General features: G+C 46.1%; 9 non-coding genes and 1 pseudogene across 9 annotated transcripts; all 10 read left to right on the top strand.

The window, feature by feature from the left end:
• Positions 1-302: 302 nt before the first annotated feature.
• Positions 303-493, top strand: LOC130315128 (U2 spliceosomal RNA). Its single transcript, XR_008862709.1, has one exon. It is a non-coding gene; the product is annotated as a U2 spliceosomal RNA (small nuclear RNA).
• Positions 494-2583: 2090 nt separating this feature from the next.
• On the top strand, positions 2584-2774 carry LOC130315273 (U2 spliceosomal RNA). Its single transcript, XR_008862827.1, has one exon. It is a non-coding gene; the product is annotated as a U2 spliceosomal RNA (small nuclear RNA).
• A 2093-nt stretch (positions 2775-4867) lies between these two features.
• LOC130315241 (U2 spliceosomal RNA) lies at positions 4868-5085 on the top strand (annotated as a pseudogene).
• A 5389-nt stretch (positions 5086-10474) lies between these two features.
• LOC130315219 (U2 spliceosomal RNA) lies at positions 10475-10660 on the top strand. The gene has a single exon (XR_008862789.1). It is a non-coding gene; the product is annotated as a U2 spliceosomal RNA (small nuclear RNA).
• A 2099-nt stretch (positions 10661-12759) lies between these two features.
• Positions 12760-12950, top strand: LOC130315184 (U2 spliceosomal RNA). Its single transcript, XR_008862759.1, has one exon. It is a non-coding gene; the product is annotated as a U2 spliceosomal RNA (small nuclear RNA).
• Positions 12951-15033: 2083 nt separating this feature from the next.
• LOC130315272 (U2 spliceosomal RNA) lies at positions 15034-15224 on the top strand. Its single transcript, XR_008862826.1, has one exon. It is a non-coding gene; the product is annotated as a U2 spliceosomal RNA (small nuclear RNA).
• Positions 15225-17314: 2090 nt separating this feature from the next.
• Positions 17315-17505, top strand: LOC130315270 (U2 spliceosomal RNA). The gene has a single exon (XR_008862825.1). It is a non-coding gene; the product is annotated as a U2 spliceosomal RNA (small nuclear RNA).
• A 2085-nt stretch (positions 17506-19590) lies between these two features.
• On the top strand, positions 19591-19781 carry LOC130315269 (U2 spliceosomal RNA). The gene has a single exon (XR_008862824.1). It is a non-coding gene; the product is annotated as a U2 spliceosomal RNA (small nuclear RNA).
• A 2095-nt stretch (positions 19782-21876) lies between these two features.
• On the top strand, positions 21877-22067 carry LOC130315268 (U2 spliceosomal RNA). The gene has a single exon (XR_008862823.1). It is a non-coding gene; the product is annotated as a U2 spliceosomal RNA (small nuclear RNA).
• Positions 22068-24161: 2094 nt separating this feature from the next.
• LOC130315267 (U2 spliceosomal RNA) lies at positions 24162-24352 on the top strand. The gene has a single exon (XR_008862822.1). It is a non-coding gene; the product is annotated as a U2 spliceosomal RNA (small nuclear RNA).
• Positions 24353-25009: the final 657 nt, after the last annotated feature.

The following is a 25009-nucleotide window of genomic DNA, read 5'->3' as shown; positions in this document are numbered from 1 at the left end:
CTTGTGTGTGTGTTTCCTATGCAGATCCTAAGCCCAGTGTCACATGCAAGTAGGAGGAGTAAGAAGGGTTCCTGGCAAATCCGGGTTATGGATTGCATTTAAAAAGGCCCCGTGGGAGTGCAATGGGCCCCTGTCTTGCTGCTTAGCAATAATGGTATGGGTTTAGGTTCTGCTGTGTGTACTGGTGGTTGACTGCCCCCCAGCCCAGAGTGTGCATGGAAAATTGTCTGGCAGCCTCCCTGACAGCAAGCAGTGATAGTGCCCATGAAGGGCACCTTGTTGGGCCCGCCCCTTTCACGGTTATAGCTTCTCGGCCTTTTGGCTAAGATCAAGTGTAGTATCTGTTCTTATCAGTTTAATATCTGATACGTCCCCTATCTGGGGACCATATATTAAATGGATTTTTGAGAACGGGGGCCGATTTCGAAGCTTGCTTCCGTCGCCCTATGCATTGACCCGATATGGCAGTATCTTCGGGTACAGTGCACCACCCCCTTACAGGGTTAAAAAGAAAGATTCCTACTTTCATTGCTACCTGCTTGCTGGCTAGCCAGCTAGCCAGCCCTGTGGGCCTTGCTGCTGCTGCAGCCAAAAAACAAAAGGTGGTGCTGCTGCTGCTTCTGCTGCTTCTGCTTCTGCTTGTGTCTGGCCGCTGTTGGAGCGTCCAGGCACAGGACTTCTGCTGCTGCTGACTAAATGGCCTCCTTAATTGGATCATTTGAGTAGCCAGCACACCTGTGCAGGTAGGGCATGACATGATAGGCAGCTGCCTTGATAGCGGGTGGGTGCTGAATGTTCCTAATTGACAAAATAAGATTAATGCTTATGAAGAAATATAAAATCTCATCCCTTCCCCAATATCGCGCCACACCCCTACCCCTTAATTCCCTGGTTGAACTTGATGGACATATGTCTTTTTTCGACCGTACTAACTATGTAACTATGTAACATAACATGGGGGGGGGGGGGGGTCTCCTGGCTGTTCACACAGGTGTGTCATTGCTGTACATTGACCATGCATTGCTTCTGTGGTATTGCAAAGGCAAAGACAAATGCTTCCAGCCATCCATTGCACTAATGGATTGGTCATCAGCTGGTTGTCTATGTCCCGCATCAATATAGACCAAAGTACAGAGGGTTAGGCTATGCTATTGTGCACCTACCTGATGCATCAGAAGGTGCGAGGCCCTTGCTAAATTCTGTGCACAGACTTTGAGATCTATACTTTAGACTGTATCTAAACCTGCTCCAACATGGACTGACATTCTGGCCTACTTTCAGCCGATGCGACTTGTCTGTCGCTGAACAGTCGCTTTTTATGTATTCAGCACCTATGTATAATGTTGTAAAAATGCTCTAGAAGCTAAAGTCGCAGAAATGTCACACATATTTGGCCTGCAACTTTCTGTGCGACAAATTCAGACAGGAAAAATCAGTATAAATCCTTAGAAAATTATCCCCCAGTGTCTCCATCTGCTGGCGGTATTGAATAAGCATTGCTGCACTGATGGGGTATGCATTAGACGAAAAAAAAGAAGAAAAAGAAGAATAATACGCCCAGAAAAGAGGCGAAAAGGAGAAAAACGTAAAAAAACGTGAAAAAAAAGTAAGAGGAAGAGAAGGGAAAAAAAGGTGGAAATGGGTTTAAAAGTGATTTCGGCGGAGAAATATATATATATATATATATATATATATATATATATATATATACGCGCACACACACACATATATATAAACGTATTCTCCGTTGAGATATTGCAGCCGCTGCTGTGTCCAGGCCCAGGAGCCTTAGCACTGTGCTGTGATGTCACTCAATACCACTGACATCACTAGGTGTAAACAACATCTCTCCTTTGCTGTGTATGTGACTATGGAGCTGTTTGGTGATGTCGTCTATTATGGCCTTCATAGAAGCAACAGGAGATTGTTGCATCCATCTAGAACCCTCAGAACTACAGTGCTATGATGTCACTCACTTCCACAGGCCTTGCAGAGTGTAAACAACAACAACCCAGCTTTGTTGTGTATGTAACCATAGGGATTTGTGATGTCACCTAGAACCTTCACAGCAGCGACAGCTTTATGAGGAGCATCAGCACTGCTCTGCCTGAGCAGAACCATCACCGCCATAGGTTGTCAAATAACCCGGGTTTAACCCACACAGGTAAGTCCAATGGGGTGCAGGCATGTCCTCTATGCTTACAGCTTCCCGTGGGTGTTGGTTTGATACCGTTTGGGGACAGCCAAGGAGGCATCTGCAGGCAACAAAGGTAGGTGTGTGCTTGTGTGTGTGTTTCCTATGCAGATCCTAAGCCCAGTGTCACATGCAAGTAGGAGGAGTAAGAAGGGTTCCTGGCAAATCCGGGTTATGGATTGCATTTAAAAAGGCCCCATGGGAGTGCAATGGGCCCCTGTCTTGCTGCTTAGCAATAATGGTATGGGTTTAGGTTCTGCTGTGTGTACTGGTGGTTGACTGCCCCCCAGCCCAGAGTGTGCATGGAAAATTGTCTGGCAGCCTCCCTGACAGCAAGCAGTGATAGTGCCCATGAAGGGCACCTTGTTGGGCCCGCCCCTTTCACGGTTATCGCTTCTCGGCCTTTTGGCTAAGATCAAGTGTAGTATCTGTTCTTATCAGTTTAATATCTGATACGTCCCCTATCTGGGGACCATATATTAAATGGATTTTTGAGAACGGGGGCCGATTTCGAAGCTTGCTTCCGTCGCCCTATGCATTGACCCGATATGGCAGTATCTTCGGGTACAGTGCACCACCCCCTTACAGGGTTAAAAAGAAAGATTCCTACTTTCATTGCTACCTGCTTGCTGGCTAGCCAGCTAGCCAGCCCTGTGGGCCTTGCTGCTGCTGCAGCCAAAAAACAAAAGGTGGTGCTGCTGCTGCTTCTGCTGCTTCTGCTTCTGCTTGTGTCTGGCCGCTGTTGGAGCGTCCAGGCACAGGACTTCTGCTGCTGCTGACTAAATGGCCTCCTTAATTGGATCATTTGAGTAGCCAGCACACCTGTGCAGGTAGGGCATGACATGATAGGCAGCTGCCTTGATAGCGGGTGGGTGCTGAATGTTCCTAATTGACAAAATAAGATTAATGCTTATGAAGAAATATAAAATCTCATCCCTTCCCCAATATCGCGCCACACCCCTACCCCTTAATTCCCTGGTTGAACTTGATGGACATATGTCTTTTTTCGACCGTACTAACTATGTAACTATGTAACATAACATGGGGGGGGGGGGGGTCTCCTGGCTGTTCACACAGGTGTGTCATTGCTGTACATTGACCATGCATTGCTTCTGTGGTATTGCAAAGGCAAAGACAAATGCTTCCAGCCATCCATTGCACTAATGGATTGGTCATCAGCTGGCTGTCTATGTCCCGCATCAATATAGACCAAAGTACAGAGGGTTAGGCTATGCTATTGTGCACCTACCTGATGCATCAGAAGGTGCGAGGCCCTTGCTAAATTCTGTGCACAGACTTTGAGATCTATACTTTAGACTGTATCTAAACCTGCTCCAACATGGACTGACATTCTGGCCTACTTTCAGCCGATGTGACTTGTCTGTCGCTGAACAGTTGCTTTTTATGTATTCAGCACCTATGTATAATGTTGTAAAAATGCTCTAGAAGCTAAAGTCGCAGAAATGTCACACATATTTGGCCTGCAACTTTCTGTGCGACAAATTCAGACAGGAAAAATCAGTATAAATCCTTAGAAAATTATCCCCCAGTGTCTCCATCTGCTGGCGGTATTGAATAAGCATTGCTGCACTGATGGGGTATGCATTAGACGAAAAAAAAGAAGAAAAAGAAGAATAATACGCCCAGAAAAGAGGCGAAAAGGAGAAAAACGTAAAAAAACGTGAAAAAAAAGTAAGAGGAAGAGAAGGGAAAAAAAGGTGGAAATGGGTTTAAAAGTGATTTCGGCGGAGAAATATATATATATATATATATATATATATATATATATATATATATATACGCGCACACACACACATATATATAAACGTATTCTCCGTTGAGATATTGCAGCCGCTGCTGTGTCCAGGCCCAGGAGCCTTAGCACTGTGCTGTGATGTCACTCAATACCACTGACATCACTAGGTGTAAACAACATCTCTCCTTTGCTGTCTATGTGACTATGGAGCTGTTTGGTGATGTCGTCTATTATGGCCTTCATAGAAGCAACAGGAGATTGTTGCATCCATCTAGAACCCTCAGAACTACAGTGCTATGATGTCACTCACTTCCACAGGCCTTGCAGAGTGTAAACAACAACAACCCAGCTTTGTTGTATATGTAACCATAGGGATTTGTGATGTCACCTAGAACCTTCACAGCAGCGACAGCTTTATGAGGAGCATCAGCACTGCTCTGCCTGAGCAGAACCATCACCGCCATAGGTTGTCAAATAACCCGGGTTTAACCCACACAGGTAAGTCCAATGGGGTGCAGGCATGTCCTCTATGCTTACAGCTTCCCGTGGGTGTTGGTTTGATACCGTTTGGGGACAGCCAAGGAGGCATCTGCAGGCAACAAAGGTAGGTGTGTGCTTGTGTGTGTGTTTCCTATGCAGATCCTAAGCCCAGTGTCACATGCAAGTAGGAGGAGTAAGAAGGGTTCCTGGCAAATCCGGGTTATGGATTGCATTTAAAAAGGCCCCGTGGGAGTGCAATGGGCCCCTGTCTTGCTGCTTAGCAATAATGGTATGGGTTTAGGTTCTGCTGTGTGTACTGGTGGTTGACTGCCCCCCAGCCCAGAGTGTGCATGGAAAATTGTCTGGCAGCCTCCCTGACAGCAAGCAGTGATAGTGCCCATGAAGGGCACCTTGTTGGGCCCGCCCCTTTCACGGTTATCGCTTCTCGGCCTTTTGGCTAAGATCAAGTGTAGTATCTGCATTTGGTCTGGTCGGAAGGTGTCTGTGGTACCCCGCTTCTCGGCCTTGGGGGATTGTCTCTCCTTACGGAGGGACTTCACCCCCTTGCTGCTATTGGGGAGCGGGCTTAGTCCACGGACAACGGGTTGCGATCCCCCTGTCTCTGGGACCTTGTGTCTCAGAAGGCATTTTCGGTACGTTGAGCGTTACCTGTAGCTTCGGAAGCACCTAGGGTACCCCCGACCTCTGCCTTGGGTAAGGGTTCCGCTTTTATAGCGGGATTCCGAGCCCCTGCTGCTATTGGGGAAGGGGCTTAGTCCCTGGGTGTGGAAGATGCCGTTCTCCTGGGCTTTCCCCTCTGGGGAAATGTCGATGCGAAATACCATCCGCATAGAGGTGTCGGAGAGCCATCGTCAGTTGAAGAACCTCCGCTTCATTGCGGAGGTGATTCTTCTTGACTACTTCCGCCTCAATAGGGAGGACATCCTGTGTCTAAATGACCAGGAAAGCCGTGGCCTGTATACCGTCACCTTCACGGCCACGGCGTGTTGCGATAACATCTATGCAACCTTGTCTGGTGCGGACCAGAGGGACGATCGACTCGACGGTCTTTCGTTCCAGTTCCTCTATGGTGAGGAACATATACCGTTGGTGGTGGCTATGCACAGCCCTCATGTGACCACGGAGGATATAGCCACTTTTCTTCGGCGATACTGCGAAGAGGTGCGATTCGCAAACAAAATCTTGAACTCCGTGCGGTTCTGGAACGGCAAGAGGAAGTTCTGGGTCAAGCTCCGTAAGGATCCCGGTGGTATTGGGGGTCTTTGCCATCCGCCCCCAAATTTTGCCATCGGGAGAGTTCGGGGCTTCCTGTTCTATCCTCAAATGCCTATGTATTGCCGAAATTGCTTGAGGTTTGGCCACACCCAGGAGACCTGCGGCGCGGAGCGTGTGATTCGCTGCAATAGGTGTGGCCAAGAAGGTCACATAGCCTCAAGATGTAGCCATACGATAAGGTGCAACCTCTGCGGAGAGGAAAATCACGATTTTAATTCCTGTCCCCATAAAGCAAAAACTACGATGGGTGGGTCAAGGCTGGGCCCACCCAAAGAGGGGACAGGACAAAAGACGTCCTTTTTTAAGATGCCCAAACCCCAGATGGCAGGTACTGATGGGTCCAGGCCCAAGACCTCTGGTGCTCCATCGGGGGGCCCACCGGTGGTAGTGCTAGGGGGAGGCCATGGGGATTCCACGAAGCCCGGGCGGGTGATCGAGTTTACTGCCCGGGAAATTGAAAGACGTCGATCGACTTCCTACCTGGCTCAAGAGCCCGCCGAAACTTCTGAAGGGGGCTCACCTGTGGCGGGTGGCAGCCGACGGTCCTCGGTGGGGGCAAAAGTGGACCCAAAATTGCAGCATAAGCCAGGTACTGGCTTGGCCCAGGGTCGCCCTGCTCCGGACGAAGAGGCCCCGGTGAAAGCCCGCCGGAAGGGGAGCCAGATGGCCAGGTCTGAGCCCGGTCCTGTTACTCCGCCTATACAGGACAGGGCCAAGAAGACAAGTGGCGCCAAACCAGGGTTTGCTGCCCCGCCAGCAGTGGACCCGGTGGGTAAAACTGGCCATCGTCGATCGATGGGGAAGTTGGAGCAACAGTCCTCAGCAACGCTTGCTGGGGAACAAGCGATGAAAACTTCCCAAGGTAGCGGCAAAGGTTCCGGAAAAGAGGCCTCACAGGCCCCTGTGCAGCAGTTCCAGTCGTCAAATGATGAAAGAAGACGCAGATCCATCAGCCGGGGGCCAGAGATTACATCGAGTGAGAGCAACACAGAGGATATGGACAGCAGTGTGACATTTAAAAGACAAAGAGAAGAAGAAGAGGAAGACATTCAAAGGAAAGCGGCGTGCCGTAGTTCGGACGAGAGCGAGCTCAGGGTCGGGGCATCATCGATCTCAAGCTCCGACCCTCAGAACATCAAGGAGCTGATGACCCCGCAGGCGGGGGATGACGGTACGCAGCTTATTATTGACTTTGATTCTCCAAGCACGGACTCTCCATAAACTATGCCTATCCCTGTAAAAATTGCCTCACTCAATGTGAGGTCCTTAAAGAGCCCTGATCGCAGGGCTGCTTTATTTTCTTATCTAGAGACATGTGACTTTGACCTTTGCCTGCTACAAGAATGTGGAATCCCTAGTAAAATGGACTATAAAGACTTAAAAGAAGACTGGAAGCTGGGCCCATCCATATGGTCCGGTGCAAATGACTGTCGTTCTGTGGGTGTTGGGCTGCTCTGCCGAGGCCAGTCCTTTTCTATTCATACAGTAACTGAGATTGTGCCTGGCAGAGCTCTTTTAATTCATCTATATTTTAATGGACTTTTAATTCGTGTTTTAAATGTGTATGCCCCTCCTGATAAACAGGAGCGGGCAGAACTATTTGAAATTTTACCACTGTTTTGTGTTGGGTCTTCCCCCCTGCTGGTGGGAGGTGATTTTAACTGCATACGTGATGGGGAACACCGGCAGGGTGGGGATATTAATCGTAAAGACCGCACTTCTTACCTGCTTAAAAATTTTATTGATGATTTTAATTTGAAAGATTGCTGGAAGGATCTCTTGCCGGAGGACCCAGGCGCCACATGGTCCAATGGAAGAGTGAGCTCCAGAATCGATTTTATTTTTTCCTCTAGAGCTTTTAAACCCCTGAAATGCACGCTCGAGCAGAATATCTTCTCTGATCATAAGCTCCTCTTGGTGGGCCTGGAGCTAGAGGGGGAGCAAAAAGCAAAAAGGGGCCTCTGGAGATTAAACACCACACTCCTAGAGGACCCTGAGATAAAAGAGGAGTTTGTGCGGACCTACCAATGCTGGCAATCACAAAGAAAACCCCACGAGCCTATGCTGCACTGGTGGGAGGGCACCAAATCTAAAATCAGATTTTTTTTTATCAAAGCAGGTAAGAAGAAGGCAAAAATGGAAAAACAGTGGTTTTATGTTCTTAACATGCGTTTAAATGTACTTTTTAAATTGAAAGAAGCTGGTATGGATGTAGAAAATGATATTTTAAACCTTAAAACTGAAATAAAACATGCCATAGAAAAGAAAGGGAAACAAATCATTTTTAACTCACATGTGCAGCACCTGGAGGAGGGCGAGAAATGTTCCCGTTTCTTTTTTAAAAAAGTGATGAATAGGAGGGATATCATCCAAAACCTTGAGGGTGAATCCACTCCAAAAGGCATGTTAGATGCAGTTTTTAACTTCTACCAGCTTCTTTTTAATAAGAAAGATCTTAATCCATCCTTTTTAGAACATGTTCTTAATTCCCTTGATTTTAAGCTAGATGTTTTAGACCAGGAGGTTTTATCCCGTGATCTTAACTTAGATGAACTTTTATTTGTTTTTAAAAGTTTTTCTAGTGGGAAGGCCCCTGGGGAAGATGGTTTACCCATCGAATTTTATTTAGCTTTTTGGGATATTTTAAAGGATGATATGGTTTTATTGTATAAAGAAACTTTTATTGTTAATGAACTTCCCCCTTCCTGGAGGAGGGGGATTGTATCATTACTTTTTAAAAAGGGTGAAAAGGATATGCTAAAAAATTGGCGCCCCATCACACTTTTAAATGTTGATTATAAAGTTTTAGCCAAGTTATTAGCTGTCCGTTTTAAACCTTTTATTCATAAATTAATTCACCCAAATCAGGTTTGTGGGGTACCTGGAAGGTCTATAGCTGAATCCCTAAATATTTTAAGAGATGTTTTATGGTATTTTAAGGATAGAAATCAAACTGTAGCAATTTTATCCTTAGACTTTGAAAAAGCCTTTGATAGGGTCTCCCATGAATACCTGTTTTTAGTTCTTAAAAAGATGGCAGTGCCTGAAACGATTTTAAGCCGAATCATGCTTTTATACCGATCCTGTTTTAGTCAAGTCTCTGTTAATGGCTTTTTAACCAGCGGTGTTCCTCTTTTATCAGGTGTCAAACAGGGCTGCCCCCTGTCCCCACTCCTTTTTATTTGCGCAATCGAACCACTGATGGCCCTCCTCAGAAAAGACCGGGTAGTAAGAGGCGTACCGATACCTGGTGGAGGAGGGACCCATCTAAAGGTGTTGGGGTACATGGATGATGTCACCATACTGTGCCCGGACTCTCCATCCATGAGGGGGGCATTGAGGAACACCAGCTATTTCTGCGAGGTCTCTGGTTTTAAGCTAAACACAGATAAATGTGACTGTTTTTATATTGGCTCCTGGGATTCATCCATCACCCCAGGAGTCACAATGCAACAGGATCAAATTAAAGTTTTAGGTATTGTTTTTAACCAGGTCAATGATGGGAGCCCTAACTGGGATTCAGCTATAGCTAAGATGGAGAAGAAGATTTTAATGTGGAATCTTAGAAACCTTACCATGGAGGGGAAGATTTTAATAATAAAGATGGTTTTACTCCCTATTATGCTATACATTGCCATGGTATTTCCTCCATCTATTTTATACATTAAAAAAGTAACTAGAATTGTTTTTACTTTTTTATGGGGTTCAAAAATGGAGAAATTAAAGCGTGATTTTATGTACAAAAGTAAAGATAATGGCGGGAAAGATGTTCCTAACCTTTTTACTTTCTTTTACATAAAGTATTTCTGTTTCTGTTTTAAAATTATTAAATCCGATGGCATTTTTAGCTGCTTTTTAAGGTACGCTGCGGGCATGGTTTTTAAAAGATGGTTGCGCATCCCTCTGAACGCTCCGGTGCTTCTGTGTCCCCCAAAACATTATGTGGTGTTGGAAAAGACAGTCAGGCTCCTAGGTCTCCAAGATTTGGAGCCTGACATACTGGGGGACCAGAGAAAGGTATCAAAGGTCCTCAGGCGGAGTGAGGTTACCCTGGCAGTGTCCAATTTCACACAGGCAAGATCCAAAAAGGTATGGCGGAACGTGTACGGGAAGTTTCTGGCGAATGTACACAGGGATCTTGCCTGGGCAATCGTCCACCAGTGCCTCCCTACTCGTGAGTTTCAGCACAGGCGAGGACTGGTGGCGAGAGCCAAGTGCCCGAGAGATGGCTGCGGAGTGGACGAAACGGTGCTGCACATATTTTGGAACTGCCCTTTTGCACGGGAGCTTTGGAGGAAGGTAGGCCCACTTTTGAAGTGGGCCTGCGGCCTAAAAGATTTTAATCACGAATGTGTCTTTTACGGTCTTTTTAACTGCCCCAATTTTAAACAGCAGATGATCTGCTGGATGATTATTAATTGTTTTAAAAATGCCATCTGGAAAGTTAGGAACATCTTACTTTTTAAACATGATTTTATTGATGTTAAAAACTGTATAAAGCTGGCCCTGAGTGAGATGTACATCTATTACCTAAGAGACAAGAAACAGTTGGGGGCCAGCGAGGCAGCATCCATGTGGTGTCTGCCTCTATGGAACGAAATAACAGTATAATCAGTTTTTATGACATTTGTATAATGTTTTATCCTGCCATTTTTATTTTTTCTCCTTTTATTACTGGTTTTATTATTTGTATTTTAAAACTTTTGTGAACCTTTTATTATTTTGCATTTTAAATTTTGTATGGTTTCTTATTTATTCAATAAAATTTTGTTGAAACCTTATCTGTTCTTATCAGTTTAATATCTGATACGTCCCCTATCTGGGGACCATATATTAAATGGATTTTTGAGAACGGGGGCCGATTTCGAAGCTTGCTTCCGTCGCCCTATGCATTGACCCGATATGGCAGTATCTTCGGGTACAGTGCACCACCCCCTTACAGGGTTAAAAAGAAAGATTCCTACTTTCATTGCTACCTGCTTGCTGGCTAGCCAGCTAGCCAGCCCTGTGGGCCTTGCTGCTGCTGCAGCCAAAAAACAAAAGGTGGTGCTTCTGCTGCTTCTGCTTCTGCTTGTGTCTGGCCACTGTTGGAGCGTCCAGGCACAGGACTTCTGCTGCTGCTGACTAAATGGCCTCCTTAATTGGATCATTTGAGTAGCCAGCACACCTGTGCAGGTAGGGAATGACATGATAGGCAGCTGCCTTGATAGCGGGTGGGTGCTGAATGTTCCTAATTGACAAAATAAGATTAATGCTTATGAAGAAATATAAAATCTCATCCCTTCCCCAATATCGCGCCACACCCCTACCCCTTAATTCCCTGGTTGAACTTGATGGACATATGTCTTTTTTCGACCGTACTAACTATGTAACTATGTAACATAACATGGGGGGGGGGGGGGGGGGGTCTCCTGGCTGTTCACACAGGTGTGTCATTGCTGTACATTGACCATGCATTGCTTCTGTGGTATTGCAAAGGCAAAGACAAATGCTTCCAGCCATCCATTGCACTAATGGATTGGTCATCAGCTGGCTGTCTATGTCCCGCATCAATATAGACCAAAGTACAGAGGGTTAGGCTATGCTATTGTGCACCTACCTGATGCATCAGAAGGTGCGAGGCCCTTGCTAAATTCTGTGCACAGACTTTGAGATCTATACTTTAGACTGTATCTAAACCTGCTCCAACATGGACTGACATTCTGGCCTACTTTCAGCCGATGCGACTTGTCTGTCGCTGAACAGTCGCTTTTTATGTATTCAGCACCTATGTATAATGTTGTAAAAATGCTCTAGAAGCTAAAGTCGCAGAAATGTCACACATATTTGGCCTGCAACTTTCTGTGCGACAAATTCAGACAGGAAAAATCAGTATAAATCCTTAGAAAATGATCCCCCAGTGTCTCCATCTGCTGGCGGTATTGAATAAGCATTGCTGCACTGATGGGGTATGCATTAGACGAAAAAAAAGAAGAAAAAGAAGAATAATACGCCCAGAAAAGAGGCGAAAAGGAGAAAAACGTAAAAAAACGTGAAAAAAAAGTAAGAGGAAGAGAAGGGAAAAAAAGGTGGAAATGGGTTTAAAAGTGATTTCGGCGGAGAAATATATATATATATATATATATATATATATATATATATATATATATATATATATATACGCGCACACACACACATATATATAAACGTATTCTCCGTTGAGATATTGCAGCCGCTGCTGTGTCCAGGCCCAGGAGCCTTAGCACTGTGCTGTGATGTCACTCAATACCACTGACATCACTAGGTGTAAACAACATCTCTCCTTTGCTGTGTATGTGACTATGGAGCTGTTTGGTGATGTCGTCTATTATGGCCTTCATAGAAGCAACAGGAGATTGTTGCATCCATCTAGAACCCTCAGAACTACAGTGCTATGATGTCACTCACTTCCACAGGCCTTGCAGAGTGTAAACAACAACAACCCAGCTTTGTTGTGTATGTAACCATAGGGATTTGTGATGTCACCTAGAACCTTCACAGCAGCGACAGCTTTATGAGGAGCATCAGCACTGCTCTGCCTGAGCAGAACCATCACCGCCATAGGTTGTCAAATAACCCGGGTTTAACCCACACAGGTAAGTCCAATGGGGTGCAGGCATGTCCTCTATGCTTACAGCTTCCCGTGGGTGTTGGTTTGATACCGTTTGGGGACAGCCAAGGAGGCATCTGCAGGCAACAAAGGTAGGTGTGTGCTTGTGTGTGTGTTTCCTATGCAGATCCTAAGCCCAGTGTCACATGCAAGTAGGAGGAGTAAGAAGGGTTCCTGGCAAATCCGGGTTATGGATTGCATTTAAAAAGGCCCCGTGGGAGTGCAATGGGCCCCTGTCTTGCTGCTTAGCAATAATGGTATGGGTTTAGGTTCTGCTGTGTGTACTGGTGGTTGACTGCCCCCCAGCCCAGAGTGTGCATGGAAAATTGTCTGGCAGCCTCCCTGACAGCAAGCAGTGATAGTGCCCATGAAGGGCACCTTGTTGGGCCCGCCCCTTTCACGGTTATCGCTTCTCGGCCTTTTGGCTAAGATCAAGTGTAGTATCTGTTCTTATCAGTTTAATATCTGATACGTCCCCTATCTGGGGACCATATATTAAATGGATTTTTGAGAACGGGGGCCGATTTCGAAGCTTGCTTCCGTCGCCCTATGCATTGACCCGATATGGCAGTATCTTCGGGTACAGTGCACCACCCCCTACAGGGTTAAAAAGAAAGATTCCTACTTTCATTGCTACCTGCTTGCTGGCTAGCCAGCTAGCCAGCCCTGTGGGCCTTGCTGCTGCTGCAGCCAAAAAACAAAAGGTGGTGCTGCTGCTGCTTCTGCTGCTTCTGCTTCTGCTTGTGTCTGGCCGCTGTTGGAGCGTCCAGGCACAGGACTTCTGCTGCTGCTGACTAAATGGCCTCCTTAATTGGATCATTTGAGTAGCCAGCACACCTGTGCAGGTAGGGCATGACATGATAGGCAGCTGCCTTGATAGCGGGTGGGTGCTGAATGTTCCTAATTGACAAAATAAGATTAATGCTTATGAAGAAATATAAAATCTCATCCCTTCCCCAATATCGCGCCACACCCCTACCCCTTAATTCCCTGGTTGAACTTGATGGACATATGTCTTTTTTCGACCGTACTAACTATGTAACTATGTAACATAACATGGGGGGGGGGGGGGGGTCTCCTGGCTGTTCACACAGGTGTGTCATTGCTGTACATTGACCATGCATTGCTTCTGTGGTATTGCAAAGGCAAAGACAAATGCTTCCAGCCATCCATTGCACTAATGGATTGGTCATCAGCTGGTTGTCTATGTCCCGCATCAATATAGACCAAAGTACAGAGGGTTAGGCTATGCTATTGTGCACCTACCTGATGCATCAGAAGGTGCGAGGCCCTTGCTAAATTCTGTGCACAGACTTTGAGATCTATACTTTAGACTGTATCTAAACCTGCTCCAACATGGACTGACATTCTGGCCTACTTTCAGCCGATGCGACTTGTCTGTCGCTGAACAGTCGCTTTTTATGTATTCAGCACCTATGTATAATGTTGTAAAAATGCTCTAGAAGCTAAAGTCGCATGAAATGTCACACATATTTGGCCTGCAACTTTCTGTGCGACAAATTCAGACAGGAAAAATCAGTATAAATCCTTAGAAAATTATCCCCCAGTGTCTCCATCTGCTGGCGGTATTGAATAAGCATTGCTGCACTGATGGGGTATGCATTAGACGAAAAAAAAGAAGAAAAAGAAGAATAATACGCCCAGAAAAGAGGCGAAAAGGAGAAAAACGTAAAAAAACGTGAAAAAAAAGTAAGAGGAAGAGAAGGGAAAAAAAGGTGGAAATGGGTTTAAAAGTGATTTCGGCGGAGAAATATATATATATATATATATATATATATATATATACGCGCACACACACACATATATATAAACGTATTCTCCGTTGAGATATTGCAGCCGCTGCTGTGTCCAGGCCCAGGAGCCTTAGCACTGTGCTGTGATGTCACTCAATACCACTGACATCACTAGGTGTAAACAACATCTCTCCTTTGCTGTGTATGTGACTATGGAGCTGTTTGGTGATGTCGTCTATTATGGCCTTCATAGAAGCAACAGGAGATTGTTGCATCCATCTAGAACCCTCAGAACTACAGTGCTATGATGTCACTCACTTCCACAGGCCTTGCAGAGTGTAAACAACAACAACCCAGCTTTGTTGTGTATGTAACCATAGGGATTTGTGATGTCACCTAGAACCTTCACAGCAGCGACAGCTTTATGAGGAGCATCAGCACTGCTCTGCCTGAGCAGAACCATCACCGCCATAGGTTGTCAAATAACCCGGGTTTAACCCACACAGGTAAGTCCAATGGGGTGCAGGCATGTCCTCTATGCTTACAGCTTCCCGTGGGTGTTGGTTTGATACCGTTTGGGGACAGCCAAGGAGGCATCTGCAGGCAACAAAGGTAGGTGTGTGCTTGTGTGTGTGTTTCCTATGCAGATCCTAAGCCCAGTGTCACATGCAAGTAGGAGGAGTAAGAAGGGTTCCTGGCAAATCCGGGTTATGGATTGCATTTAAAAAGGCCCCGTGGGAGTGCAATGGGCCCCTGTCTTGCTGCTTAGCAATAATGGTATGGGTTTAGGTTCTGCTGTGTGTACTGGTGGTTGACTGCCCCCCAGCCCAGAGTGTGCATGGAAAATTGTCTGGCAGCCTCCCTGACAGCAAGCAGTGATAGTGCCCATGAAGGGCACCTTGTTGGGCCCGCCCCTTTCACGGTTATCGCTTCTCGGCCTTTTGGCTAAGATCAAGTGTAGTATCTGTTCTTATCAGTTTAATATCTGATACGTCCCCTATCTGGGGACCATATATTAAATGGATTTTTGAGAACGGGGGCCGATTTCGAAGCTTGCTTCCGTCGCCCTATGCATTGACCCGATATGGCAGTATCTTCGGGTACAGTGCACCACCCCCTTACAGGGTTAAAAAGAAAGATTCCTACTTTCATTGCTACCTGCTTGCTGGCTAGCCAGCTAGCCAGCCCTGTGGGCCTTGCTGCTGCTGCAGCCAAAAAACAAAAGGTGGTGCTGCTGCTGCTTCTGCTGCTTCTGCTTCTGCTTGTGTCTGGCCGCTGTTGGAGCATCCAGGCACAGGACTTCTGCTGCTGCTGACTAAATGGCCTCCTTAATTGGATCATTTGAGTAGCCAGCACACCTGTGCAGGTAGGGCATGACATAATAGGCAGCTGCCTTGATAGCGGGTGGGTGCTGAATGTTCCTAATTGACAAAATAAGATTAATGCTTATGAAGAAATATAAAATCTCATCCCTTCCCCAATATCGCGCCACACCCCTACCCCTTAATTCCCTGGTTGAACTTGATGGACATATGTCTTTTTTCGACCGTACTAACTATGTAACTATGTAACATAACATGGGGGGGGGGGGGTCTCCTGGCTGTTCACACAGGTGTGTCATTGCTGTACATTGACCATGCATTGCTTCTGTGGTATTGCAAAGGCAAAGACAAATGCTTCCAGCCATCCATTGCACTAATGGATTGGTCATCAGCTGGCTGTCTATGTCCCGCATCAATATAGACCAAAGTACAGAGGGTTAGGCTATGCTATTGTGCACCTACCTGATGCATCAGAAGGTGCGAGGCCCTTGCTAAATTCTGTGCACAGACTTTGAGATCTATACTTTAGACTGTATCTAAACCTGCTCCAACATGGACTGACATTCTGGCCTACTTTCAGCCGATGCGACTTGTCTGTCGCTGAACAGTCGCTTTTTATGTATTCAGCACCTATGTATAATGTTGTAAAAATGCTCTAGAAGTTAAAGTCGCAGAAATGTCACACATATTTGGCCTGCAACTTTCTGTGCGACAAATTCAGACAGGAAAAATCAGTATAAATCCTTAGAAAATTATCCCCCAGTGTCTCCATCTGCTGGCGGTATTGAATAAGCATTGCTGCACTGATGGGGTATGCATTAGACGAAAAAAAAGAAGAAAAAGAAGAATAATACGCCCAGAAAAGAGGCGAAAAGGAGAAAAACGTAAAAAAACGTGAAAAAAAAGTAAGAGGAAGAGAAGGGAAAAAAAGGTGGAAATGGGTTTAAAAGTGATTTCGGCGGAGAAATATATATATATATATATATATATATATATATATATATATATATACGCGCACACACACACATATATATAAACGTATTCTCCGTTGAGATATTGCAGCCGCTGCTGTGTCCAGGCCCAGGAGCCTTAGCACTGTGCTGTGATGTCACTCAATACCACTGACATCACTAGGTGTAAACAACATCTCTCCTTTGCTGTGTATGTGACTATGGAGCTGTTTGGTGATGTCGTCTATTATGGCCTTCATAGAAGCAACAGGAGATTGTTGCATCCATCTAGAACCCTCAGAACTACAGTGCTATGATGTCACTCACTTCCACAGGCCTTGCAGAGTGTAAACAACAACAACCCAGCTTTGTTGTGTATGTAACCATAGGGATTTGTGATGTCACCTAGAACCTTCACAGCAGCGACAGCTTTATGAGGAGCATCAGCACTGCTCTGCCTGAGCAGAACCATCACCGCCATAGGTTGTCAAATAACCCGGGTTTAACCCACACAGGTAAGTCCAATGGGGTGCAGGCATGTCCTCTATGCTTACAGCTTCCCGTGGGTGTTGGTTTGATACCGTTTGGGGACAGCCAAGGAGGCATCTGCAGGCAACAAAGGTAGGTGTGTGCTTGTGTGTGTGTTTCCTATGCAGATCCTAAGCCCAGTGTCACATGCAAGTAGGAGGAGTAAGAAGGGTTCCTGGCAAATCCGGGTTATGGATTGCATTTAAAAAGGCCCCGTGGGAGTGCAATGGGCCCCTGTCTTGCTGCTTAGCAATAATGGTATGGGTTTAGGTTCTGCTGTGTGTACTGGTGGTTGACTGCCCCCCAGCCCAGAGTGTGCATGGAAAATTGTCTGGCAGCCTCCCTGACAGCAAGCAGTGATAGTGCCCATGAAGGGCACCTTGTTGGGCCCGCCCCTTTCACGGTTATCGCTTCTCGGCCTTTTGGCTAAGATCAAGTGTAGTATCTGTTCTTATCAGTTTAATATCTGATACGTCCCCTATCTGGGGACCATATATTAAATGGATTTTTGAGAACGGGGGCCGATTTCGAAGCTTGCTTCCGTCGCCCTATGCATTGACCCGATATGGCAGTATCTTCGGGTACAGTGCACCACCCCCTTACAGGGTTAAAAAGAAAGATTCCTACTTTCATTGCTACCTGCTTGCTGGCTAGCCAGCTAGCCAGCCCTGTGGGCCTTGCTGCTGCTGCAGCCAAAAAACAAAAGGTGGTGCTGCTGCTGCTTCTGCTGCTTCTGCTTCTGCTTGTGTCTGGCCGCTGTTGGAGCGTCCAGGCACAGGACTTCTGCTGCTGCTGACTAAATGGCCTCCTTAATTGGATCATTTGAGTAGCCAGCACACCTGTGCAGGTAGGGCATGACATGATAGGCAGCTGCCTTGATAGCGGGTGGGTGCTGAATGTTCCTAATTGACAAAATAAGATTAATGCTTATGAAGAAATATAAAATCTCATCCCTTCCCCAATATCGCGCCACACCCCTACCCCTTAATTCCCTGGTTGAACTTGATGGACATATGTCTTTTTTCGACCGTACTAACTATGTAACTATGTAACATAACATGGGGGGGGGGGGGGTCTCCTGGCTGTTCACACAGGTGTGTCATTGCTGTACATTGACCATGCATTGCTTCTGTGGTATTGCAAAGGCAAAGACAAATGCTTCCAGCCATCCATTGCACTAATGGATTGGTCATCAGCTGGCTGTCTATGTCCCGCATCAATATAGACCAAAGTACAGAGGGTTAGGCTATGCTATTGTGCACCTACCTGATGCATCAGAAGGTGCGAGGCCCTTGCTAAATTCTGTGCACAGACTTTGAGATCTATACTTTAGACTGTATCTAAACCTGCTCCAACATGGACTGACATTCTGGCCTACTTTCAGCCGATGCGACTTGTCTGTCGCTGAACAGTCGCTTTTTATGTATTCAGCACCTATGTCTAATGTTGTAAAAATGCTCTAGAAGCTAAAGTCGCAGAAATGTCACACATATTTGGCCTGCAACTTTCTGTGCGACAAATTCAGACAGGAAAAATCAGTATAAATCCTTAGAAAATTATCCCCCAGTGTCTCCATCTGCTGGCGGTATTGAATAAGCATTGCTGCACTGATGGGGTATGCATTAGACGAAAAAAAAGAAGAAAAAGAAGAATAATACGCCCAGAAAAGAGGCGAAAAGGAGAAAAACGTAAAAAAACGTGAAAAAAAAGTAAGAGGAAGAGAAGGGAAAAAAAGGTGGAAATGGGTTTAAAAGTGATTTCGGCGGAGAAATATATATATATATATATATATATATATATATATATATACGCGCACACACACACATATATATAAACGTATTCTCCGTTGAGATATTGCAGCCGCTGCTGTGTCCAGGCCCAGGAGCCTTAGCACTGTGCTGTGATGTCACTCAATACCACTGACATCACTAGGTGTAAACAACATCTCTCCTTTGCTGTGTATGTGACTATGGAGCTGTTTGGTGATGTCGTCTATTATGGCCTTCATAGAAGCAACAGGAGATTGTTGCATCCATCTAGAACCCTCAGAACTACAGTGCTATGATGTCACTCACTTCCACAGGCCTTGCAGAGTGTAAACAACAACAACCCAGCTTTGTTGTGTATGTAACCATAGGGATTTGTGATGTCACCTAGAACCTTCACAGCAGCGACAGCTTTATGAGGAGCATCAGCACTGCTCTGCCTGAGCAGAACCATCACCGCCATAGGTTGTCAAATAACCCGGGTTTAACCCACACAGGTAAGTCCAATGGGGTGCAGGCATGTCCTCTATGCTTACAGCTTCCCGTGGGTGTTGGTTTGATACCGTTTGGGGACAGCCAAGGAGGCATCTGCAGGCAACAAAGGTAGGTGTGTGCTTGTGTGTGTGTTTCCTATGCAGATCCTAAGCCCAGTGTCACATGCAAGTAGGAGGAGTAAGAAGGGTTCCTGGCAAATCCGGGTTATGGATTGCATTTAAAAAGGCCCCGTGGGAGTGCAATGGGCCCCTGTCTTGCTGCTTAGCAATAATGGTATGGGTTTAGGTTCTGCTGTGTGTACTGGTGGTTGACTGCCCCCCAGCCCAGAGTGTGCATGGAAAATTGTCTGGCAGCCTCCCTGACAGCAAGCAGTGATAGTGCCCATGAAGGGCACCTTGTTGGGCCCGCCCCTTTCACGGTTATCGCTTCTCGGCCTTTTGGCTAAGATCAAGTGTAGTATCTGTTCTTATCAGTTTAATATCTGATACGTCCCCTATCTGGGGACCATATATTAAATGGATTTTTGAGAACGGGGGCCGATTTCGAAGCTTGCTTCCGTCGCCCTATGCATTGACCCGATATGGCAGTATCTTCGGGTACAGTGCACCACCCCCTTACAGGGTTAAAAAGAAAGATTCCTACTTTCATTGCTACCTGCTTGCTGGCTAGCCAGCTAGCCAGCCCTGTGGGCCTTGCTGCTGCTGCAGCCAAAAAACAAAAGGTGGTGCTGCTGCTGCTTCTGCTGCTTCTGCTTCTGCTTGTGTCTGGCCGCTGTTGGAGCGTCCAGGCACAGGACTTCTGCTGCTGCTGACTAAATGGCCTCCTTAATTGGATCATTTGAGTAGCCAGCACACCTGTGCAGGTAGGGCATGACATGATAGGCAGCTGCCTTGATAGCGGGTGGGTGCTGAATGTTCCTAATTGACAAAATAAGATTAATGCTTATGAAGAAATATAAAATCTCATCCCTTCCCCAATATCGCGCCACACCCCTACCCCTTAATTCCCTGGTTGAACTTGATGGACATATGTCTTTTTTCGACCGTACTAACTATGTAACTATGTAACATAACATGGGGGGGGGGGGGGGGGGTCTCCTGGCTGTTCACACAGGTGTGTCATTGCTGTACATTGACCATGCATTGCTTCTGTGGTATTGCAAAGGCAAAGACAAATGCTTCCAGCCATCCATTGCACTAATGGATTGGTCATCAGCTGGCTGTCTATGTCCCGCATCAATATAGACCAAAGTACAGAGGGTTAGGCTATGCTATTGTGCACCTACCTGATGCATCAGAAGGTGCGAGGCCCTTGCTAAATTCTGTGCACAGACTTTGAGATCTATACTTTAGACTGTATCTAAACCTGCTCCAACATGGACTGACATTCTGGCCTACTTTCAGCCGATGCGACTTGTCTGTCGCTGAACAGTCGCTTTTTATGTATTCAGCACCTATGTATAATGTTGTAAAAATGCTCTAGAAGCTAAAGTCGCAGAAATGTCACACATATTTGGCCTGCAACTTTCTGTGCGACAAATTCAGACAGGAAAAATCAGTATAAATCCTTAGAAAATTATCCCCCAGTGTCTCCATCTGCTGGCGGTATTGAATAAGCATTGCTGCACTGATGGGGTATGCATTAGACGAAAAAAAAGAAGAAAAAGAAGAATAATACGCCCAGAAAAGAGGCGAAAAGGAGAAAAACGTAAAAAAACGTGAAAAAAAAGTAAGAGGAAGAGAAGGGAAAAAAAGGTGGAAATGGGTTTAAAAGTGATTTCGGCGGAGAAATATATATATATATATATATATATATATATATATATATATATATACGCGCACACACACACATATATATAAACGTATTCTCCGTTGAGATATTGCAGCCGCTGCTGTGTCCAGGCCCAGGAGCCTTAGCACTGTGCTGTGATGTCACTCAATACCACTGACATCACTAGGTGTAAACAACATCTCTCCTTTGCTGTGTATGTGACTATGGAGCTGTTTGGTGATGTCGTCTATTATGGCCTTCATAGAAGCAACAGGAGATTGTTGCATCCATCTAGAACCCTCAGAACTACAGTGCTATGATGTCACTCACTTCCACAGGCCTTGCAGAGTGTAAACAACAACAACCCAGCTTTGTTGTGTATGTAACCATAGGGATTTGTGATGTCACCTAGAACCTTCACAGCAGCGACAGCTTTATGAGGAGCATCAGCACTGCTCTGCCTGAGCAGAACCATCACCGCCATAGGTTGTCAAATAACCCGGGTTTAACCCACACAGGTAAGTCCAATGGGGTGCAGGCATGTCCTCTATGCTTACAGCTTCCCGTGGGTGTTGGTTTGATACCGTTTGGGGACAGCCAAGGAGGCATCTGCAGGCAACAAAGGTAGGTGTGTGCTTGTGTGTGTGTTTCCTATGCAGATCCTAAGCCCAGTGTCACATGCAAGTAGGAGGAGTAAGAAGGGTTCCTGGCAAATCCGGGTTATGGATTGCATTTAAAAAGGCCCCGTGGGAGTGCAATGGGCCCCTGTCTTGCTGCTTAGCAATAATGGTATGGGTTTAGGTTCTGCTGTGTGTACTGGTGGTTGACTGCCCCCCAGCCCAGAGTGTGCATGGAAAATTGTCTGGCAGCCTCCCTGACAGCAAGCAGTGATAGTGCCCATGAAGGGCACCTTGTTGGGCCCGCCCCTTTCACGGTTATCGCTTCTCGGCCTTTTGGCTAAGATCAAGTGTAGTATCTGTTCTTATCAGTTTAATATCTGATACGTCCCCTATCTGGGGACCATATATTAAATGGATTTTTGAGAACGGGGGCCGATTTCGAAGCTTGCTTCCGTCGCCCTATGCATTGACCCGATATGGCAGTATCTTCGGGTACAGTGCACCACCCCCTTACAGGGTTAAAAAGAAAGATTCCTACTTTCATTGCTACCTACTTGCTGGCTAGCCAGCTAGCCAGCCCTGTGGGCCTTGCTGCTGCTGCAGCCAAAAAACAAAAGGTGGTGCTGCTGCTGCTTCTGCTGCTTCTGCTTCTGCTTGTGTCTGGCCGCTGTTGGAGCGTCCAGGCACAGGACTTCTGCTGCTGCTGACTAAATGGCCTCCTTAATTGGATCATTTGAGTAGCCAGCACACCTGTGCAGGTAGGGCATGACATGATAGGCAGCTGCCTTGATAGCGGGTGGGTGCTGAATGTTCCTAATTGACAAAATAAGATTAATGCTTATGAAGAAATATAAAATCTCATCCCTTCCCCAATATCGCGCCACACCCCTACCCCTTAATTCCCTGGTTGAACTTGATGGACATATGTCTTTTTTCGACCGTACTAACTATGTAACTATGTAACATAACATGGGGGGGGGGGGGTCTCCTGGCTGTTCACACAGGTGTGTCATTGCTGTACATTGACCATGCATTGCTTCTGTGGTATTGCAAAGGCAAAGACAAATGCTTCCAGCCATCCATTGCACTAATGGATTGGTCATCAGCTGGCTGTCTATGTCCCGCATCAATATAGACCAAAGTACAGAGGGTTAGGCTATGCTATTGTGCACCTACCTGATGCATCAGAAGGTGCGAGGCCCTTGCTAAATTCTGTGCACAGACTTTGAGATCTATACTTTAGACTGTATCTAAACCTGCTCCAACATGGACTGACATTCTGGCCTACTTTCAGCCGATGCGACTTGTCTGTCGCTGAACAGTCGCTTTTTATGTATTCAGCACCTATGTATAATGTTGTAAAAATGCTCTAGAAGCTAAAGTCGCAGAAATGTCACACATATTTGGCCTGCAACTTTCTGTGCGACAAATTCAGACAGGAAAAATCAGTATAAATCCTTAGAAAATTATCCCCCAGTGTCTCCATCTGCTGGCGGTATTGAATAAGCATTGCTGCACTGATGGGGTATGCATTAGACGAAAAAAAAGAAGAAAAAGAAGAATAATACGCCCAGAAAAGAGGCGAAAAGGAGAAAAACGTAAAAAAACGTGAAAAAAAAGTAAGAGGAAGAGAAGGGAAAAAAAGGTGGAAATGGGTTTAAAAGTGATTTCGGCGGAGAAATATATATATATATATATATATATATATATATATATATATATATATATACGCGCACACACACACATATATATAAACGTATTCTCCGTTGAGATATTGCAGCCGCTGCTGTGTCCAGGCCCAGGAGCCTTAGCACTGTGCTGTGATGTCACTCAATACCACTGACATCACTAGGTGTAAACAACATCTCTCCTTTGCTGTGTATGTGACTATGGAGCTGTTTGGTGATGTCGTCTATTATGGCCTTCATAGAAGCAACAGGAGATTGTTGCATCCATCTAGAACCCTCAGAACTACAGTGCTATGATGTCACTCACTTCCACAGGCCTTGCAGAGTGTAAACAACAACAACCCAGCTTTGTTGTGTATGTAACCATAGGGATTTGTGATGTCACCTAGAACCTTCACAGCAGCGACAGCTTTATGAGGAGCATCAGCACTGCTCTGCCTGAGCAGAACCATCACCGCCATAGGTTGTCAAATAACCCGGGTTTAACCCACACAGGTAAGTCCAATGGGGTGCAGGCATGTCCTCTATGCTTACAGCTTCCCGTGGGTGTTGGTTTGATACCGTTTGGGGACAGCCAAGGAGGCATCTGCAGGCAACAAAGGTAGGTGTGTGCTTGTGTGTGTGTTTCCTATGCAGATCCTAAGCCCAGTGTCACATGCAAGTAGGAGGAGTAAGAAGGGTTCCTGGCAAATCCGGGTTATGGATTGCATTTAAAAAGGCCCCGTGGGAGTGCAATGGGCCCCTGTCTTGCTGCTTAGCAATAATGGTATGGGTTTAGGTTCTGCTGTGTGTACTGGTGGTTGACTGCCCCCCAGCCCAGAGTGTGCATGGAAAATTGTCTGGCAGCCTCCCTGACAGCAAGCAGTGATAGTGCCCATGAAGGGCACCTTGTTGGGCCCGCCCCTTTCACGGTTATCGCTTCTCGGCCTTTTGGCTAAGATCAAGTGTAGTATCTGTTCTTATCAGTTTAATATCTGATACGTCCCCTATCTGGGGACCATATATTAAATGGATTTTTGAGAACGGGGGCCGATTTCGAAGCTTGCTTCCGTCGCCCTATGCATTGACCCGATATGGCAGTATCTTCGGGTACAGTGCACCACCCCCTTACAGGGTTAAAAAGAAAGATTCCTACTTTCATTGCTACCTGCTTGCTGGCTAGCCAGCTAGCCAGCCCTGTGGGCCTTGCTGCTGCTGCAGCCAAAAAACAAAAGGTGGTGCTGCTGCTGCTTCTGCTGCTTCTGCTTCTGCTTGTGTCTGGCCGCTGTTGGAGCGTCCAGGCACAGGACTTCTGCTGCTGCTGACTAAATGGCCTCCTTAATTGGATCATTTGAGTAGCCAGCACACCTGTGCAGGTAGGGCATGACATGATAGGCAGCTGCCTTGATAGCGGGTGGGTGCTGAATGTTCCTAATTGACAAAATAAGATTAATGCTTATGAAGAAATATAAAATCTCATCCCTTCCCCAATATCGCGCCACACCCCTACCCCTTAATTCCCTGGTTGAACTTGATGGACATATGTCTTTTTTCGACCGTACTAACTATGTAACTATGTAACATAACATGGGGGGGGGGGGGGGGGTCTCCTGGCTGTTCACACAGGTGTGTCATTGCTGTACATTGACCATGCATTGCTTCTGTGGTATTGCAAAGGCAAAGACAAATGCTTCCAGCCATCCATTGCACTAATGGATTGGTCATCAGCTGGCTGTCTATGTCCCGCATCAATATAGACCAAAGTACAGAGGGTTAGGCTATG

The sequence above is a fragment of the Hyla sarda genome, unplaced genomic scaffold (assembly GCF_029499605.1).
Source record: "Hyla sarda isolate aHylSar1 unplaced genomic scaffold, aHylSar1.hap1 scaffold_186, whole genome shotgun sequence".
Classification (NCBI taxonomy): domain Eukaryota; kingdom Metazoa; phylum Chordata; class Amphibia; order Anura; family Hylidae; genus Hyla; species Hyla sarda.
This window is presented reverse-complemented; position numbering and strand designations above follow the sequence as displayed.